A 17,428-nucleotide genomic window follows, 5' to 3' on the forward strand; every position below is an offset into this window, starting at 1 on the left:
AATCTAGAAGACTGCTTAGGTCAGTAGTGACCCTGATCTCAGTTACAAGTAATCCTCAAGTGGTCCTCAGTGTAAGTAATCCAGTACTCAGTAGTAAGCGTATTTAGTATGGAACCTTCCAAGATGACATAATAGTTTTTGCTGCAAATTTTGATGTTGATCAGAGTTTTCAATTGAAATCTAGAAGACTGCTTAGGTCAGTAGTGACCCTGATCTCAGTTACAAGTAATCCTCAAGTGGTCCTCAGTGCAAATGCCAGTAGAGACAAACAAATCTATGATAAATATAAATATTTGTATATAATATGCTGTATTATATCGTTCTCGGGTACCAATATTTTTTGAAAGTGCCCTTGGGTTAAGTGATCACCGCTCCCCACAATACCTCAGGAATCAAAGGAACGTGGCCGGCTATTTAGAGAATTGTGCACGCTTTTCTTGAATCATCATATCGTCCTGGAAACACTGTGCAGGGAAACTCATTCTGTAGTTTGGAAACCGCACTATTGAGAAACGAAAATGATAATGTTTATTTTTCATCGTCACGCTAAAGGACTAACAATGGGTAAGCCCAATGCCCTACCGATGGATAACATAACAAGCTAGGTATGTTCGTCTCCGGAATGCGTTTGAATATCGGCTAAGTGCACACTGTATGCATGTATAATTGAATGTGCGTTGAATCGTAGAGAGGGGCCTGAATGTAGGTAACCCAGTAACGCCAGGCCAATTTCTGAACCGGACTTGGTGTCTTGTCCGATTTGCTCATTCATCAAGCAGGGAAAATGTCTATTAACACATGACAGCTGTTTTATTCTTAGAACAAATTAAGTATTCATACGGTCTAATAAAAGTTGTTTGTCTGTGAACCTACCGTTATAATATATAGGGTGACCACGACTATGCCGCACGGAGTGGAAGTAGATTAAATATTGTAGATGTAACATTTTACTGAGAGAAGACTTTATTTTACTTTAAAAAACAATTTAAACTGCACTCATAGATTTTTGAATAACTGCCTGATAATAATAATCATAAGGCATATTTTTTGCTACATAACATAGTATCAGAAATAAAAGGAAGACCATGAAATTTAACATAAGTTGTAAAATTTTGTTCAGAAAAATGAAAAACTGACATAGCCGTAAGGATGGTACAAGTAACATTATCATGTTCTATTCCCGGTTCACGCAGGGCAATTCATTGCTTAATATTAAAATAAAGTCTTCATTTATTCAAATATTACTTACATCTACAATTTTCAAGGTACTGCCCCTCTATGTGGCAAAGCCGTGGCATACCCTGTATATCTATCCGAATATATGTATGTACTACCTGCGTAGATCATTTATGCGTCTATATTCGAATAAACTAAACGAATGTCTCTTGAAGTAACAAACATTTACTATTCGAGTAATATTGAAATGATATAATATTAGTGTAAGTATTTATGAGCATTAATTATTTTATTTTTCAAAAAGTACGTATTATTACAAAAAATGCTTTGTCTCGTACCAGAATTGGGAAAGAAAAATAATAAATTTAAACCACCGCCATAAGAATAGATAAAAAACAATCATGCAAAAAAAACTATTCCATAACAATATATTATATAATATGTACTAAGAAGTATAAAAATATCTGCGTATTTTATACAATCGAATAAAATAATCTAATTCTAGTTACGGTTATTGTTATTTTTGGAATAGCATGTAAGAAAAAAAAAGCGTAGGACGTTTTCAGTGTAAGTTCATGATTGTTTTTAATTAAAATTAACGATATTTACACTTCAGTAATCGCTTTACCTACTAAGTAGCTTAGTATAGAAGATTAAAAATAAAGTGTATAATAAAATACAATATCAGCACGCGTGGACGACAAAAGGGGCGTTACAGGGAAAGTAAGTATTTAAAAGGCGACAGTTCTTGTTGAGTGACAAGAGTGTCACTCAACAAGCACATGGGATCTCTATTCCATACTACTTATGGCGTTAATTGTAACAAGCATAAGATCATTAGTTTTGAGTACATATAACATATTTAAGACTCGGTATACTTCGGTGGTTAATTGAACCAATGTTATTAATTAATGTTCACATTTTAAAATCAATTCGATTTTCAAGAAAAAACGACATAGTAGGATTTGGTACAATCCTTGAGAAAATGTTCAGTAGTCGAAAGGTTTCAATAACAGGTACATATTGTAAGCTCAATAGGTATGAAGGTCAAGGATGTCCACATGGGAATCCAAAATAAAACTTGTTACTAGCATTCTATCAAACACATGTCATTCTTAGCACAATATTCGTGCAATTAAATCATCAAAATTTGCAATTACTGTGAATATAAGTATTCAAAACTATAATAATATTAAAAGTAACAGCCTTTTATTATTTAACCACACTTAGAATATGTGTGTTGATTTAAACACATTTATTTTTACAAGAATTGCATTGAAAAATTAAGATATTTTCTCTAGACAGGACTGACATGAAAAATGTTTATTTGATCCAAGCACGCCGACAGTACTTTCATGTTAGGCTCGGCACACACTTAATTATAATTTATTTTATTTTTAATCATTACAATATAATATTATATCTTTAGCAGTGACTGTTTTCTTTTTTAATTGTGTAATATTAATTAATGCGCGTAGACAATATTTAGCCTGCAAGACTGCTACATACATACAATGATATTATGTAAGTACAAAAACAATTCAAAAAATTTCAAAATTAAAAACCTCTTTATTGCAAGTAGATTTCAAAGAATTCTTTTTTGCACGAAATACTTAAAAAATAAAGAATAACATTTACACAAATATAAAATGTGAATCATAGTTAGCCTGTCCAAATATTTTTATTATTCAAACAATGCTCGATTTTGTAGTATCCTTTTTCATAAGGAATTTTTTAAAACTTTTAATTTATGAATAGGCACGAAAACTTTGTGGCATAGTATAAAATAGTTTTATACTTAACCCCTTAAATGAATCACAAGCTTTGTGGAGCCTAAGATTTGGATCAGCGAGCTTGAAGTAATGTATATCAGATGTTAAGAGAAGAGGTCGATGTTTTTGTAAACAAACATAATACAATATAAAGTGTACTGGGATGGTTTCAAGTAGGCAAGGTGAGTTAAAACATTTTGATTTCTATTAGCTACGAACTATTAAATTTAGTTGATGCATTATTTCCGTAAATTTTAACAAAAGCAACACACAACATTTGTATCCTTGTTTCTTTTAATATTGATGTTTTGTTGTAACCTTGCGATTTTAAATACTCAACCGCAATCGCGACGTGTATATCCACCCTAAAGAAACGCTTGAAGGATTTACAACTTCATTCAAGACAGTATAATATGGGTTTTTCCTTGCAACACGGAGATTTAAAGCAGCTCTTTCCAAAAAATTATTGCCTTCTGTTAACACGGCGAAACACATGTTACATTTTGCGAAACGACTACAAATATAACGAAATTTTCGACCTGTAATTAAGTAAAGTACCTTAAAGGGCAAAGTTACTAAATAATTAAGAAATAATTCGATTTCGAACGCCTGATAAGATTTATCATGTTAAGGACTATTATAACTCAGTTTAATGATAAAAATGTACAGATAATGATATAACATTAATTAACATGTCTATACCACAATCAATTGCGTTCCTATCTGCAATATACGTATTATTTTTATATATAATAACTGCTGACCTGGCATTTGTTTGCCATATTAATTAAGTACTCAACGTCCGCTCGTTGTATGAATTGTCATATGTAATAAAATATCATTGACTGATTTGATGAAAACAACAATTAAAATGACAACCTTAAATGATATATTAATAAAACCTTCTCCGAAACACGCTGCATCTTATGGTTAAAGGATTATTCCGATCGGTTCAGTAGTTTTCGCAGTATAACCGACGGAAAAAACAAGCTCTCCTTGTATTAGAATAGATATAGTGAAAAAATATATAATGTTTGTCCCGAGACCTATTTCGATAATTTCTTTATAACCATCTAAATAAAATAGTTTTAAAATGATAAAAATAAACGTTAATATTTCGGAAAATTTATATTTATTTATCCCGACATTTTGCCAATTGCCCTTCCTCGTTAGTGGGAAAAATTTAATAAATGTTAATTAATTTAATTTAATAATTTGAGAGAACAGGCGAAACAGTCATCTAAATGTGTGATAGTCGCGCTAAAGAAAAAACTCATTTCGATTTGTAAATAATACAATTTACATTCCCTATATACGTGTATCAAAAATAAAAGATGTACTGACCCACGCATTGAAACTAAAATGGCAATGGGCCGGTCATATATCACGACTCACAGACAACAGATGGACGATAAATACAACGAAATGGAAAGGGCCGGTGGGCATTAGAAAAGTTGGAAGACCGTGTAAGAGGTGGACTGATGATGTGATTGAATACCCTGGAAAAGACTGGCTAATATTGGGCAAAGACCGAACGAATAGTGTGGAAAAAAATGGAGGAGGCCTTCACCCAAAGAGGGGCCCATACTACTAATTAAACATTTATTATTAAGAAATAGAAAAAAAAAATACTAACATAAAACTATAACTTTTTAAATTCTTATAATATTAGTCTTAAGTTAAGTTTACTAACAATAATTATAAGTTTGTTTTAATTTTTAAATTTAGCTTAACTTAATTATGTAATTTAGTATGAGAATAAAAGGTTTTTTTTTATATTTTTTTTTATTTAATGTACGTGTATCATGCTAAAGTTATCTATGGAATTCATTTTATATGAGATTGATTACAGCAACTTTATAATTTTCAAATTCAAATATCATCAAAATCAAATATAAGAGCGATCTTGGGGACGAGAGCAGAGCGCTCGACTTCAAAGACATGTGGTATAAAATGGTAGCAACCTTGAACGAGTGGACAAGATCTTGCGTCACTCACCCGTGACCGCACAACGTACCCCAAAAATGCATATTTTTTATTCCAATATGCTATATAGATCGATAGAAATTCTTATAATATTATGATGTTTAAAATATGTTACATCTATGAATTTTTGCCAGTGTATTTTTTTATTTATTTACAAACTATTTTGGCGCGAAACTGATAATCGAATGAAATCGTATTGTATTTGCGCAAAGAGATAGCGTCTATTCGTAACAGTGGACAATAATTATTCACTGTCGCCCGACTCATTATGCACTAAATTTTTTTGAATAATAATCCACCTAAATTTAATAAATACAATACGAATAAATCCGTATACGAAAAGATAAGCAATTAAATTTTCTTTGCTGGATCATCGCTTTTTATCCAGCCTAAAATATACTCATAAACATAAATTACATACAGTTTTACAAAAGAATAATTTAAATATTCATGTTACATCAAAGTGTTAAGGAAATAGTATTGTTGAATATCAATTTTTTCAAAACATACGGACTAGCTGAAGATGTGCTGTTGAATTTAAATTAATTGAAATCTTAAACTTAACTGTTAGTTAGTTTTTCACACTATTATTTATATTCGCTTTAAGTTCCGGTTTGTTTCGAACAGTATATTATGTACTGTAATTAAAAAAAGTGATAAAATCATAGATATTAAATTACCGGCTTTTAAACTTGACCAAATTTGACTTGTGAAATAAAGAAAAGTCACGGCCAACATTGAAGTATTATTTAAATTAATAATAATATTACTTTTAACCACAGTTCCGTATGTCTAGCACTGGCATATGTTGCCAGAAGCAGACGTGGTCGCTAACTATTGGCCTTATGAGGAAGCTCATTGTTGCTCAGAGGGAGGTAAATAGTTAACTTCTCTAATTACTTTTATGTCATTCTTTTTAAGGGTTCCATATCTGAAAAGGAAAAACGGAAGTCTTCACGAAACGGATCACTATGTTCTCCACCCGTGCGTCCTTCCTGTCAAGACCTTCTTTATCGAGTATCGAGTAAAGAATTAAACTTTAGACGATTCTCTTGTAGATTATCCTGTACAAAGTAAAAATTGTTAATTTAATTTCTTTTTGTAAGAGTTTAATTTAATTTGCTAGTTTTTTTGATATAAGAACTTTGATAGCATAAAAAATGTCTTTGAAGTCTTGGGTGCTTAAAAGCAATGTCTATTACAAAAAGTTTCGAGTGGTTTTAAAGTAATATAAAATGTTTTCTTGGGCTGCAGGACAATATGGTACAAATACTTCAAGTCATGTTAGCGCGCGGCGCTATGACAGCGATCTCCGTGAAATTGATAGAATCGTGTTGGCGGTGCGCTAGGATTGGCTCGTCCGCGTCGACAAATGATTGTCGGACGGCGCGGTGCTGGTAATGTATTTCAGACAGCGCCCAGTCTCGGCGCGCGCGGCGTGCCACTCAATAGTTGTATCTCCCCAAGATTGCTTCGTCGTCGTCGTCCAAGCAATTATCGTTGAGCGAATATGCATTTATGCGTGCATGCATATTTAGCACTCGCACACATAGCGCCGCGCGCCAAGATGACTTGACGTATCTTTAAGAAACTATTTTGCGAGCACCGCAGAGTTCACCCGAGGTCCGTGTGTAAAAGGCCCTTAATTTGTAAATAACATGAGTAAGTAGGCCGTTCCATTGATCGTTGTCGTAGTTCCAACTAAGAACAGTCAACAGACAGCTTGGTGCCCGGTCAGTTGGACGCGGCGCTTGCGCAACAACCATGTTACCATATTGATTATTTGCATTTTTAAATCAACATTAGTATCCGAATTATAATTATAATATAATTAAATAGTTTATTAATTTTTATTTTAGACTTAGAATATATAAACGTATAGGCAACCCGATATCGAGACTTACGTGACAAAAAATGATTTGTCAATGTGTGTGTCAGCTAGTGGTTTAATATTCAAAGTACTAAGGAGCCAAGCGTGGCTGACTGTTTATGACTTGTCATTCAAAATTGGTTACTTATCTCGGTATACTTCTCTCTTTCACGCTGTATTTGTCTATACGCCAGTATATTGTAAGTCTATGTCTAATTAATTCAAATAAGTAATGTAATTAAAATGAAATAAGTAATGTCTTAAATCATTTATACGTCTAGAGAGAATGTGACAATTATGAAAACGACCAAAAAAATTGAGGTTGACAGTTAACCTCTATTTTGAGCAATGCAAGCACACTAACACAAGATGACATACAAATCGCGAGTGTAAGACGTAGTTAATTGACGCCTGTTTTCATCGGTTGTCTAACAGCAAGACGATCTTTCTATAAATTATATAGGCAAATTACTTGTTGACTTGACTCAGTCAAAGCTATGTTAGTGACAGAGCTTGGATTGATAAAATGCACGTATTTCCCGCGAATTCTCATAACTAATTAAAACAGCGTTTCTCTCTCAATTGTAAATTCCTACAAATTTTTCCTGTTACATACAAAAAAAATGTCATTAATTTTTTATCGCGTGTCCGTTCAACTGCGGTCAAATAACTGTTCCGTTCAAAGGAAATACTCGATGTCATTTGTAACATAGTTTAAGATATAATTTGATTCGTGTCCGCTTTATATTATTAGATGTTGTTTACTGTGATGAATACGAACTAGATACCTGTTTTAAATAATTAATTTGAGTCGTACTCGTCATGTTTTGGAGTACAGTCTATATATATAGGTACCTACGTGGTATTAATTGAAAGTACGAAATTATATGTATCGTAAATATATATCATGTGTTTCAAAAGAAAGTTTATATTATTTGCTAGTTGATGTTACTTTAAGAAATAAACCCAAATAGTGTACTTTAATAATTAACAAACATATTTTAGCAGTCAAATTATTTTTTATTTTATTATCTCAATAATTCTTTTGAACCTAGGTTATAAATAGCGCGAATAGTCCTGGTTCTGAAGTGCAAAGATGGTATTAATATCAGCAGCATTGCCTTTTACAATATCCCATTGAACAAAATACGAATATACTAAGATTTGGATAGTCACAAACATAAACTAGTTAATTACATTTGAATTGTTAACGAGTGTGTTCAAGTTTGCTGCATCATAAAATATGTTTGTAAATAATACGCAACGACGTAGCGATTGTCTATTTGGAGATGTCGTTTCCCGACAAGTGTTAGTAAACATTGAAACATAAATATACTGGCCATGTGCGGACCGCGTACTATATCCCACCCGACCCGTTAACAAAAATGAACAATAAATGTAGCGCAACTGATAGATCTTGGCAAGAAGATACTTTTGGAATGAAAACTTATTTAGCCGCGTTGGACACTTTTTGGTAGGGGATCATGGAGAGCATAATTAACCGCCAGCTCTTGGAATACCTAGATGGTAACATAGATGGGCGGCGGCTATCCAAAGCAAGGAGGAAGGCCTGGCAGTTAGCCTGGATATAGCGAAGGCCTTTAATCGTATATGGCACAAGGCGCTTCTTTCAAAACCTCCATCATTTGGGCTTCCCGAGAGTTTATGCATGTGGACCTCCAGCATGCTCACTGGACGCAGCGTACAGGTCGTTATCGACGGATATTACTCAAACCTGAAGCCCGTGAACGCTGGAGTGCCCCAAGGCTGTGTGCTATCTGCTACACTGCTACTCCTGCATAACAATGATTTGATGATTTCATTAATGAATTGGACATCTCCAACATACATTTATTCAGAGACAGCACTGGTGATGCCGTATACACGGACCATGCAGGTTTCTCCCCCCCCCCTCTCCCCCGACGACTCAAGTTTGCGTGTATACCACTAAAAAAACATTTATCGTATCACCGCTCTTCGACAACACAAGCACTTAAAGCCTTGCTTAGTATTCTGATATACTGCCAATCCCGCGGTCATGGGGGCAAGACCAAATTGGCTTCGAAGAAGCTGGGCGTCATAAATTGAGCACGGCAATCGCTCCTGTGATTTTTCTGGTGTGTCTTTTAACTCCATTTCACTGTTTATTGTCACACTATACACGAGTAACAACAGTTGTATTTTATTTTAGAATTTTTTTATCATAACATAGCGTGGGCATGAAAAGGTCCAATAATAAGCCTACAATGGCATGTATTTTCTATTCATTCCCACGATTTTCCACAGCAAATGATATTGTATTAATGTATTGTAGAATATATAGTTGTGTTAAATGACATTGGCATCAGAGAGTCGCCTCAACTGTCATTGTAATGCTAATTTGTGATTGACAGATGTTGCGCAAGATTCGTGCGCGCGCGCGTTTGATCCAGGGAGTACTGGAGCGATATGATTAAATTTATCAATGCTTTATTCTCTGAGTTTATATAATATGAAAAAATAAATATTTATTTCAGTAACAAAAAATGGTACAAACATAATATTGGATGTGACCTTCTATTAAGTGAGGAATACCTGTGCCAGAAGGCCGCGCTCTTCCATATCAATTAAAATTAATACAATATACTAACAGATATTTGAAACTAAGAAACTGAAACGGCTTACTGAAATAAGCCGACAGAGATAACGTCTTTGGCGCTGGGGTATACCGCTAAGCAAACCGTGCCCTGACGTCATCTTCCTCATCATCTCAGCCGAAAGACGTCCACTGCTGGACAAAAGCACCCCCCAAAGATCTCCAAAGGTCGGTCCTGCGATGCCCTCATCTGCGTCTTCCGGCACGTGGTAGCCATTCGAGGTTTTTATTGCTCCAATGGCTATCTGTTCTTCGAGCTATGTGCTCTTTCCACGCACACTTCAGTTTTACTATCATCTGGGCTATGTCAGCGACTTTGGTTCTCCTACGGATCTCCTCATTTCTGAATCGATCTCGCAGGCTCCTCTGACTTATTGTGCGTTAGCGTTTTGCTGAAAGTAAGTAGTTAAGAGCTTCTTTGTGCTGTGTTTCTGGGACGATACGACATGGATACCTTCAAAAAAAAAGCGTCCAACGTCCTTAAAGGCCGGCAACGCTCCTGTGATTCCTCTGGTGTTGCAAGAGAATGTGGGCGGCGGTGATCACTTAACACCAGGTGAGCCGTACCTAAGATCGTTTGTCTTCCTTTTCCATAAAAAAATATACTTTTAAACTGTGAACGAGTAAAGTCGCTGCTCAATTCCGCTGAAAGGATCATTATTCGTTATGGAACTTGGTGTTATTTCGGTAAACCACCTTCCAAAGAATGGTACTTTATACCTAAGCCGATATATAAAATCCATGTGTAATTCGAATTACTCACCTACACTAAAAAAAAGTAACAAAGAATGGCTCGAAATCATGACGAATATACGTTTGATAATGACAGGTTCCAAATTTAAATATAATATAAGGTATTAGTAAGGTATAAAAACACGTAACCGTAACCTAAAATCCTATTTGTTTAATAATAATTCTTTTAATACGTAATTATGAATTCTTAATAGATATTCAATGAACAAGCACATTAAAAACTATTTAATCTTATCGCGAAAATCCAGAATACGTGATGGCGATCATTAAATTTAACTTCGGATTAGAAGGACATAATACCTAATAAATACCAAAGATTAGGGTTGACACCTGTATTGGTTAAAGACATTGAGTTATTATTATGTTCTTTTTTTAAATAGTTGCTCAAAATGATAAAATACTAGCTGTTAGCCGCGACTTCGTTTGCATTTACCAGATGAAAAAGTATTTAATTTTTTCGGGTAATACATAGTCTGTTACACCCACAAATAATGAGGCTTTCTATTGGTAATAGAATTTTCCAAGTTGTTTCAGAAGATCCAGAGATTATCTCCTACAACCTCACAATTATTACCTCTTTATAATATTAGTAGAGACAAGTAAACGCTCTCCGGAAACACAAACTAATACTTTTGCGAAAATAAATAATAATAATGAATATATCTTAATAAAATAAGTATTAACACACGCAAGTTGATATTAAACATGGAAATGTTTAATAAGATTGAATAAATCTCCTTTTAGTCAGCCTCCTGTTTGTAGACTACAATATCGGTCTTATAAATAAACGCCGTGTAAGGTTACCAAGTTTAAAACTTTTTCGGCCTTACAAATAAACTTGATATAAACTTATACCTGATTATAATCCAAGAATATGAGAAATGTTGGCTATATCGCTGACAACACTGTCAAAACAATGCTTATTTTGAAGTTTTCCGTATGGCAGGCAGCTTGCAAATAAACGCGGGAAACATTTTACGTCCGATTAAACCAATCATAAGCAAAATTTCTATTTGTAAGCATTTTAAATATTCTTGATTTATTTTCAGGTATAACTTTATGCCAATTTTATTTGTAAGGCCGTTTGCCTTTATCTTACCCTTGTCACTACAGAATTTCATGACAGGGAGAAGTAATTTTATACTTGGAGTAACTTTATTTCGTATTTGTTAATAACACAGTAATGTATAAATAAATGTTCAACGCTTAAGTTTATTGTAATAAGAGATTTTTTTCTTTGCAACTAACATCCACTAAAATTAAATGATGCACCAGCCCTACAACTCTGTAGTATTACGTATCTTCGAACATGTATTAAATGGAAAGCATTTCAAATCGGTTTTGTGATATATTAAATGTCCAATGATTCTGTGATTATATTTTATTGCACGCATATTGTGAAACCGCTTTCTTTACTTTTAATTTATTTAATACTTGCAGTAGATCGCACTCCACCCGCGAACATTCGTCGACCATAATAATCGGATTTACAATTTTATGAGTCCTAACTTTTTTCGTGGAAATCTAATTCATTTTCTAAAGTCAAAAATAAGTAGAACCTACTGTTTTAAAAATCAGATATATCAAAATAAATAGCCAGAATAAATATACAGTCTTCAGAAAATTATACAATTTATTATTTTTAAAGTGAAAGTTGAACAAGACATACCAAGATTTACGAACCTTGCGTCACTCTAACGGTTGGCTTAGTTGGTAAGAGCGCTCTGACGGCACCCGAGAGGCTTTGAGTCGCGCATCGTTCATAAATTTTGGTTGAACATTTAATTTGTATAACAATTAAAATTCTGTGATGAGTAACGTACTAAGTAGTAGTAATAAGTTAACAATATATAAATTCATTCTTTTTTTCATTTTGATCATTAGAGACACAATTACGGCCCTACAAATAAACTAAAAGTTATACCTGAGAATAAACAGACAATTTGCAAAATGTTTCCAATTAGACATTTTGCTTATGAATTTTGAATGGTTTATTTGGACATTTCCCTCATTTATTCGTAAGGCCTCTTGACATTCGGAAAACTTCAGAATTAATAGTTTTCAGTGTTTAAAGTCAACATTTTGCATTTAATTATCAGGTTATAACTTTAAACTAAGTTTATTTGTAAGGTCGTTAACGTATATCGTCCTCGCTCGTACGCAAGAGTTATAACAGATAATTAATTATTTAACCATTAATATATTAATCAACTGAATGTATTAATTATAACAAACAACACAATTTTATCTCCACATTCCAATCAGTGTTACAAACGATCAAACAAATGGAACTTGACACGCGATATCTTTAACATCTGACGGAGCTCAATTACTTCGCTTTCTTATCGCTTCGTGTCATCAGCTACTGTCGCTCGCTTGCGTACTGTGGCCCCTGCCTTATCAGGTCACTATGAAGGATCTAAGTGTAGTGACACACTGCCGAAAGAACAGCGCTGAAAGTTCGGTTCAATACGTTTCAAATGTTCTTTACGTTACCTATAACACATCTACAGCTGATCTCCTGAAGCGTTGGGCGTTGCGCAGTACCTTCCGTTGGGGAATTTCTTCGACTAGAATGCATTATGTATTCAATGTATTTTGCATAGCAAGTGACATATCACACGACGGGTAACGCGACCGAATATTCGTCGTGAGTAGTTGAACGTTCGACGGCGTGTGCTTTTTTTACTTCTTCTTCTAAGCCCTCTATAAAAGCACAAATTCAATCAACACGTCACAACCGCACACCCTAAATAAAGTGCCGGGACCTAGTGACGACGATATCACGTAGTGCGCTGAACAAAACGCTTGCGTCCCGTCCGAATGTCGGCACGCTTGTTGTGTCACGTGTACCGAATACTATGACCGAGAATTCAGTTGCTGGTGTATCGGCGCCGTACGCCGCACGCCGCACGTTCAGCAGATGTGTCGCTACACTAAGTCATGCTTAGTGTTAGTTTCCGATCAAGTTCCGGTCGATACAGAATTGACATTACGAAAAATTGTGAAACGGTTTAAGACACACACGTGACAATAAAATTCAAGCCAAATATTTGTAGGGCTTCGTACCTGAAAAGGAATAAATGTAACCCTTATAGGATGACTTGGTTGGCCGGCCGTCTGTCTGTCTGCCAAGAACCTTTATCTCGGGAACGCGTGGAGTTGAAATAAAAACGATAATATACTCAAGTCAATAAATATGTTATAATATATTTGGGAATCAAAAATAGGGTATTTTCCTTTGAACAAGAACTAATAAATTGGGTAAGTAATACCGTCTAATGCTACAAGTACAGGGATAAGTCTGATAACTATACATCTGTAATTAAATAATAAAGAAACAGGGTGTTTATGCAAGAAGCATCGGTCCGAAATTTGAGTTGAGCAGTTGAGTTAACCGTGTCGTATGAAATTCATTGGCATAAGCTTAAACGGAATTAAAATTTTTTTTGTTTTCCCTTTTGTATAAGTATAGGTCTGTACCTAATAATATGTACAGCACCCTTGGTGGCCGAGTCTGACTCGCACTTTATGACAGGCTTCTGTGCACACGACACCGGCAAGGTGCCTTCGACAGCAGCGCTGTTTTCCCGCAGTGAAGCAGTAATGTATAAGTATTATTGTGTTTCGATCGAATAGATCGATTGAAGGGCGCCGTAGCTAGTGAAATTTCTGGGCAAATCATCTCTCATAGTGACGGGTGCAGTTACGATGCCATTCGGAATTTTGGGTTCAATCACCACCACCAAGAAAACGTCTTGCTTGTGTCGTTTTTGGATTTCTGCAAAATAACACCTAATTCAATAAACACATTAATAGTAAAGAAACTCTACGACGCGTTTTTTAAAAATTTTAATAACAATTTAAGTAGGTATCATTATTTTCATTAATAACTAATAGACATTTGTCTATGCATACAATATAATCAAATCAAAATCAGTTTATTCACGTAGGTCACGGAAATGACACTTATGAATATCAAAAAAAAACTTATTGAATCTACCGCTACTTCGTAAAGGATTGAGCTAATGAGAAGAAGTAGCAAGAAACTCATTGTCACTCTTTTATATCAAGATTTACAGGTCATTTCAATTACAATATAATATGTAAAATGATGCAACAAGCACACTATACGGAAGCAGATCCTGTTATTTCGTTTAAATTTTAGATATATTTCTTCAAAATAGGATTGAAAATCACTTAAAAAACGTCAACTATTATCATCCATTCGAAAATTTATGACTCCCATCTGAGAAGAACGGGAGCAAGAAACTCAGCCGCTTTATAATATAATTTCGTACAATTAAATTTATTATTAAATAGCCTGAGGGCGGTCGCTTCATTCCCAATCTGTGGTATCATTCAGACAGTACCACAGATACGTTTTTGCCCGCCTCATAAGCGAAGTATTGGGTAGTAGTGCTTTACTCTCGATATGGCAAAAAATGTAGTTTTCACGAAACTGATTTTTTTTTCAAATATGGCACTTACAAGTTAATATGAGTGCACTTATATCAAGTTAAACAATCTGTGAGGTAAATAAAACATTTATTATTATTTATAACAATTATTCTCTTTAACATAGTAAATAATGACATTTAGAAAAACTTTTCTGGACGTGTCTGAGTTTATGGATCGGTGCATGTGGCGTGGAAAATGGTCGAAAAATTATCTTACCCGTATAATATAATGTTTATTATCTAAAGTAACAAACACACTGCACTTTTTCAATGAATATGAGCGTTCAATTCACTGTCGATTAATTATTATTTATCTATAAAAAACTAGAATACGACTGTGTATTTTTATATTTATATTTTTATATATTATTTTATTAGTTGTATATTTTATTATGATATCTTTTTCCTAACATTAGAATATTGTGGGAAGTGAGATTATGAGGCGTGCACTTTTAGATTTTCCACACTTTAATTTTGAATTTGGTAACACATAATAAGTTATGTACATTTTCTGGGATCATGTTGTAATATACAACGCCCAATAAAAGACTTACTAACTCGACTTAACCGACTTGTAGGCATACCAATTAGGTTATGTTAGTTCCTGGTGTTTATTTATTTATAATTGGACATCCAGTTGTTGTTACAATATAACGTACATGTAAATTTATATCAATATTGCTATAGTAAATGTACAACATTTTAAGAATGTCACAACATGTGCAGTAAAAAGTAACATCCGTATTATATTAAAGGAATCAAACTAAATAAATATCTAAGTGCAAAACAAATTTATATGGAATTCGGAGAACGTGTATTCGTCCATTCTCTCTCATCAATATCAAATAGCTCTTTTGAATTCCGTTAATTTGTCAACAAATACATCCACCGTCTCACAATTAGCTTTGTATGATTATGGTTGGTTTTGTTAATTATGAGATCACTTTATTAGGTGAATACATTAATTATTACCTTATCGACTGTACATTCAGGTAAAATTATAAGCACGCTTATAATAAATTAACTCTGTTCAATTATAACAGTTAATAGCTCGTAACATTTCTAAGAACACATTATTGAATATGTGTGGTCTACAGTGGACTTACCAGTCGCGGGCGGCGGCCGACTCTGTATCACAGTGCGTGTCAATCTCGTCGTGTGATTGATTAATGTATATAGGTTTATTGCGAATGGTGAACTAATAATATAAGTTCATATGACTCATGTTTATAATAGATCGTATCGTTGTGTTAAGGTAATAACAATAGTATGAATAATGTAATCGTAATTATACCACAACAGCTCTGTAGTCAACGAAAATTGTTATTTTAATTAAAATTTCAAATAAAAATTTAGTTCTGTGAAGTACCTCCATAATATGATATTTTTTTTAAACTAGATAATATGTACTGAACACTAAAGCATGATTTTTAAATTTGTAGTATGTTTTCGTGATGGAAAAATATTTGAATGTGACCTTATTTCTTATGTCGAGCTAGCTTTATACTGGCTTATTATTTTGTTGCCAAATTTACGTCATTGTAAAGGGGATTTTGTTTTCTAGAATATTTAAAAAAAAAAAACTTATAATACATATTTAAGCTACAAAAAATTACCATATAACAGCGATCCGTAGTTTAGTGCCGCGCGCTTGTATGTATGCGCGTGTGTGTTTGTTGTTGCCCCCCTAACGACGAATAATCAGTTAGAATTCAAAATGTTATATATATAAAGACTAGTGGACCCAACAGACGTTGTCCTGTACACACTTCTTAAATTTGCATAATCTGTCCAGCCATTAAGAGGAGTTCTTATTTATATGGACGGAGAGAATTATATTATATGGACGGAATTGAGAATCTAAACCAATCTCAAATTCACTGAAACAAAGAAAAAAAAACCATCAAAATCGGTCCAGCCGTTTAGGAGGTAGTTTAATTGTGAATCTAAACCATTCTCGAATCCCCCTGAAGACACACACCAATCTCAAATTCACTGGAACACACAAAAATATCATCAAAATCGGTCCAGCCGTTTAGGAGGTAGTTCAATTGTGAATCTAAACCATCCTCGAATCCCCTTGAACTCACACAAAAAATTTCATCCAAATCGGTCCAGCCGTCTAGGAAGAGTTCAGTGACAAACACACGCACACAAGAAATATATATATAAAGATGTTATATAATTTAGGGATCTTCCTAAAAAAACAAAAATATAGTAAGTTATAATTTGACTTTATTTATATTTCTATGCTTAAATCATATTAAACTGAAACTTTTATTACATTGCCTCAATTTTTTTCAATCGACCACGGTACATTGTATCAGAGTGAAGTTGTATCATTAATTTCAACAACTGCTCTCAAGTCAGTTTGCCCTCGCGGTCCAAGGCGCCAGGTTCCCAGGAGGGAAAGTAGGTTCGAAGCTACACCTGGCAAAGGTGTTTTTTACTACTCTATATTATTATTTTACAAATATGGACCTAAAGAATAATATATAAATTGTTTTTATTTCTATACTGATAATAAAATGTTATTTTGTGAAAAAAATTTTCTATCAACCTAACAATCGGCCCCCGTTGAACTCGACTGAACGACCGGTGAAGACGGTAATGTGACACCCTGCTGAAACCAATTCGAAACGTTTTCGCCTCCACAGGAGGCATCCTGAGGAGTTGTTGATTCGACGAACTAAACAAAACTTAGCGGAATTATCATTAAATTATAACTATATTTTAATTTAACATTCAATAAATTTACTCAAATGTCATTAGGGTC

The 17,428-nt window shown here is 33.9% G+C and overlaps 1 protein-coding gene across 3 annotated transcripts in view; it reads right to left on the minus strand.

The window, feature by feature from the left end:
• Nucleotides 1–17,428, minus strand: part of LOC126964683 (aquaporin AQPAe.a) — a 121,537-nt gene that overhangs the window by 35,209 nt on the left and 68,900 nt on the right. The gene's annotated exons all lie outside the window — the stretch shown is intronic.

This window comes from Leptidea sinapis, chromosome 5 (genome assembly GCF_905404315.1).
Source record: "Leptidea sinapis chromosome 5, ilLepSina1.1, whole genome shotgun sequence".
Taxonomy (NCBI): domain Eukaryota; kingdom Metazoa; phylum Arthropoda; class Insecta; order Lepidoptera; family Pieridae; genus Leptidea; species Leptidea sinapis.